A 5,182-nucleotide genomic window follows, 5' to 3' on the forward strand; every position below is an offset into this window, starting at 1 on the left:
GGGGAATGGGGTGAGGAGGGGACCCCAAAGTGCTGGGGGTGGGGAATGGGGTAAGAATGGACCCCAAAGTGCTGAGGAATGGGAGGAGGGGGGGATCCCAGAGCTGTGGGGGGGAGGAGGGGCTGTGGGGCTGAGAATGGGGGACCCCAAAGCTGTGGGGTCGGGAAGGACCGGAGGTGCCAAAATAGGATTTCATAACAGCACAGCGGGAAAAGCTGCCGGGAAACTGAGGGGTGATGGGGGCAGGGGGGCGATGGGGGGCAGTGGGGGGGGCAGATGGGGGGCAGTTAAGGGACAGTTGGGGGGCAGCGTGGTGCAGTGGAGGTCAGTTGGGGGGCAGTTGATGGCAGTGGAGGTCGGTTGGGGGGCAGTTGGGGGGCAGTTGGTGGCAGTGGAGGTCGGTTGGGGGGAAGGGGGGCAGTGGGGGGCAGTGGAAATCAGTTGGGGGGCAGTGGAGGTCCGTTGGGGGACAGTGGGGGGCAGTGGAGGTCAGTTGGGGGGGCAGGGGGGCAGTGGGGAGCAGTTGGGGGGCAGTGGGGTGCAGTGGAGGGGGGTAGTTGGGGGTCAGTGGGGGGCGGTTGGGGGGCAGAGGTAAGTTGGAGAGCAGTTGGGGGGCAGGGGGGGGCAGTGGAGGTCGGTTGGGGGGCAGTTGGGGGGCAGTTGGTGGCAGTGGAGGTCAGTTGGGGGAGGCAGGGGGGGCAGTGGGGGGGCAGTGGGGGGGGCAGGGGGGAGCAGTGGAGGTCAGTTGGGGGGCAGGGGGTGCAGTTGGGGGGCAGTGGAGGGCAGTTGGGGGGCAGGGGGGGAGCAGTGGAGGTCAGTTGGGGGGGCAGGGGGGCAGTGGAGGTCAGTTGGGGGGCAGTGGGGGGCAGTGGAGGGCAGTTGGGGGGCAGTGGAGGGCAGTTGGGGGGCGGGGGGGGCAGTGGGGAGCAGTGGAGGGCAGTTGGGGGGCGGTGGAGGTCAGTTGGGGGGCAGTGGGGGGCAGTGGAGGGCAGTTGGGGGGCAGTGGGGGGCAGTGGGGGCAGTGGGGGGCAGTTGGGGGGCGGTGGAGGTCAGTTGGGGGGCAGGGGGGGCAGTGGGGAGCAGTGGGGGGGCAGTGGGGGGGCAGTGGAGGTCAGTTGGGGGGCAGTGGGGGGCAGTGGAGGGCAGTTGGGGGGCGGTGGGGGGCAGTGGGGAGCAGTGGGGGGACAGTGGGGGGGCAGTGGAGGTCAGTTGGGGGGCAGTGGGGGGCAGTGGAGGTCAGTTTGGGGGAGCAGTTGGGGGGCGGGGGGGGGCAGTGGACGCTGCGCTGCCCTCAGGGCCCCATTTGGGTATGTGGGGCAAAGGGAAGCGCCGCGCTGAGCCCGCCCCATAGGATCGCGGCCATCACCCATCCCCCACTTGGCGGCCCTACAGCCGGGGGGGGTTTGGGGGGGGGGAGCGCTGTGCCCCCCCCGGCAGCGCCTCCGTTTCCCCACGTGCCGCTGAGGGCAGTGAGCCCAGCAGGGGAAGGGTGAGCGGTAAACACTGCCGCCCTGGAAACCCCATAACAGAGCGGAGACCCCATAACAGAGCGGAGACCCCATAACAGAGTGGAGACCCCATAACAGAGCGGAGACCCCACAACAAACAGAGCGGAGACCCCACAACAGAGCGGAGACCCCATAACAGAGCGGAGACCCCATAACAGAGCGGAGACCCCACAACAAACAGAGCGGAGACCCCACAACAACAAACAGAGCGCTCTGTGAGACCCTATAAGAAACAAAGGGGGTCCCACCGGGTCGGCGCTGAAGCGGTCCCTGCAGCTCTGCACCCCACAGTGAGCAGCAGCCCCGTATGGTCGGCCCCATGAGGGAGAGGGGGGGAACCACACAGCGACCCCATAGCCCCATGCAGACCCCATAGTCCCATATAGACCCCATAGCCCCGCATGGACTCCATAGCCCCATGCAGACCCCATAGTCCCATATAGACCCCATAGCCCCGCATGGACTCCATAGCCTCATACAGACCCCATAGTCCCATGCAGACCCCATAGCCCCATACAGACCCCATAGACCCGCATGGACCCCATAGCTCCATGCAGACCCCATAGTCCCATACAGACCCCATAGACCCACATGGACCCCATAGCTCCATGCAGACCCCATAGCCCCATACAGACCCCATAGCCCCATGCAGACCCCATAGCCCCATACAGACCCCGTAGCCCCACATGGACCCCAGGATCCCATAACCTCAAACAGACCCCATAGCCCTGCACAGACCCCACAGCCCCATATGGAACATGGGTTTCCATAACCCTGCATGGACTCGGGGATCCCATAACCACACACGGACCCCATAGCCCTACACAGACCCCATAGCCACACATGCACCCCACAGCCCTACACAGACCCCATAGCCCCACATGGACCCCATAACCCTGCACGGACACTCGGATCCCATAGCCCCACATGGGCCCCATAGCCCTGCACAGACCCCACAGCCCCACATGGAACATGGGACCCCATAACCCTGAGTGGACCCTGGGATCCCATAGCCCTGCACAGATCCCATAACCACACACACACCCCACAGCCCCAAATGGAACATGGGATCCCATAACCCTGAGTGGACCCTGGGATCCCATAGCCCCACATGGGCCCCACAGCCCTACACAGACCCCATAGCCCTGCACAGACCCCATAGCCTACACAGACCCCATACCCTACACAGACCCCATAGCTCTGCACAGACCCCATACCCTACACAGACCCCATAGCCTACACAGACCCCATACCCTACACAGACCCCATAGCCCTACACAGACCCCACAGCCCCACGTGGAACATGGGACCCCATAACCCTGAGTGGACCCTGGGATCCCATAGCCCCACATGGGCCCCATAGCCCTACACAGACCCCATAGCCTACACAGACCCCATAGCCCTACACAGACCCCACAGCCCCACATGGAACATGGGACCCCATAACCCTGAGTGGACCCTGGGATCCCATAGCCCCACATGGGCCCCATAGCCCTACACAGACCCCATAGCCTACACAGACCCCATAGCCTACACAGACCCCACAGCCCCACATGGAACATGAGATCCCACAACCCTGAGTGGACCCTGGGATCCCATAGCCCTGCACAGACCCCATAGCCCTACACAGACCCCATAGCCTACACAGACCCCATAGCCCCACATGGGCCCCATAGCCCTACACAAACCCCATAGCCCTACACAGACCCCATAGCCCCACACGGAACATGGGATCCCATAACCCAGAGTGGACCCTGGGATCCCATAGCCCTACACAGACCCCATAGCCCTGCACAGACCCCATAGCCCTACACAGACCCCACAGCCCCACATGGAACATGGGACCCCATAACGCTGAGTGGACCCTGGGATCCCATAGCCCCACATGGGCCCCATAGCCCCGCGCAGACCCCACAGCCCCACACGGCCACACAGCGGCTCTATGGGGCCGTTCCCCCTCAGCCCCACCGCAGACCTAAAATGGAGCGCAGCGCGGTGGCGTCGCCCCCATAAGGTTCCGCTTTGGGATCGGCACCCCGCCGCCGCCCCATAGACGGCCCTACAGCCGCCTCTCCCGGGGGCGGGGGGGGAGCGGAGGAACCTTTGGCCGAGTTGGAGCGGAGCGGCGGTGGGGCGGCGGCCAACAGCGCTGAGCAGAACGGGGGGGGGATGGGAGGGGGGTGTGGGGCGGAATGGCGCTGTGGGGCCGCGGGAGGGGGGGGGGGCTTTGGGAGGGAGTTGGGGGGCAGTGGAGTTATGGGGTTGTGGGGTGGGGTTGTGGGGGGGGGTAGAAGGGGGTTGTGGGGCGGGATGGGGTTGTGGGGCTGGGGGAGGGGGGGGGGGCTTTGGGAGGGAGTTGTGGGGCAGAGGGGTTATGGGGTTGTGGGGCTGGGGAAGGACGTGGGGGGCTTTGGGAGGGAGTTGTGGGGCAGTGGGGTTATGGGGTTGTGGGGTGGGGTTGTGGGGCTGAGGAAGGGAGTGGGGGGCTTTGGGATGGAGTTGTGGGGCAGAGGGGTCACGGGGTTGGGTTGTGGGGGGGGAGGGGGGGTAGAATGGGGTTGTGGGGCCGGGGGAGGGTGGGGGGGGCTTTGGGAGGGAGTTGGGGGGCAGAGGGGTTATGGGGTTGGGTTGTGGGGGGTAGAATGGGGTTGTGGGGCAGGATGGGGTTGTGGGGCTGGGGAAGGGAGTTGTGGGGCAGAGGGGTTGTGGGGTTGGGTTGTGGGGGGGGGTAGAAGGGGGTTGTGGGGCGGGATGGGGTTGTGGGGCTGGGGGGGGCGTGGGGGGGCTTTGGGAGGGAGTTGTGGGGCAGAGGGGTTGTCGGGTTGGGTTGTGGGGGGGTACAATGGGGGTGTGGGGCGGGATGGGGTTGTGGGGCTGGGGGAGGGAGTTGTGGGGCAGAGGGGTTGTGGGGTTGGGTTGTGGGGGGGGGGGTAGAATGGGGTTGTGGGGCCGGGGGAGGGCGGGGGGGGCTTTGGGAGGGAGTTGGGGGGCAGAGGGGTTATGGGGTTGTGGGGCTGAGGAAGGGCGTAGGGGGCTGGGGGAGGGAGTTGTGGGGCAGAGGGGTCATGGGGTTGGGTTGTGGGGGGGGGGGAATGGGGTTGTGGGGCGGGATGGGGTTGTGGGGCTGGGGGGGGCGTGGGGGGCTTTGGGAGGGAGTTGTGGGGTAGTGGGGTTGTGGGGTTGGGTTATGGGGGGGTACAATGGGGGTGTGGGGTGGAATGGGGCTGTGGGGCCGGGGGAGGGCGGGGGGGGCTTTGGGAGGGAGTTGTGGGGCAGAGGGGTTGTGGGGCAGTGGGGCTGAGGAAGGGCGTGGGGGGCTGGGGGAGGGAGTTGTGGGGCAGAGGGGTCATGGGGTTGGGTTGTGGGGGGGGGGGGGGGGGGGGGGTGTAGAATGGGGTTGTGGGGCCGGGGGAGGGTGGGGGGGGGCTTTGGGAGGGAGTTGGGGGGCAGAGGGGTTATGGGGTTGGGTTGTGGGGGGGGGGGAGTAGAATGGGGTTGTGGGGCAGGATGGGGTTGTGGGGCTGGAGGGGGGAGTTGTGGGGCAGAGGGGTTGTGGGGTTGGGTCGTGGGGCAGTGGGGCTTTAGGATGGAGTTGTGGGGCAGTGGGGTGGGGTTGTGGGGCTGGGGGTGGGGTTCGGGGGCTTTAGGATGAAGTTGTGGGGCAGAGGGACTGC

Source organism: Gallus gallus, chromosome 25 (genome assembly GCF_016699485.2).
Source record: "Gallus gallus isolate bGalGal1 chromosome 25, bGalGal1.mat.broiler.GRCg7b, whole genome shotgun sequence".
Lineage (NCBI taxonomy): Eukaryota > Metazoa > Chordata > Aves > Galliformes > Phasianidae > Gallus > Gallus gallus.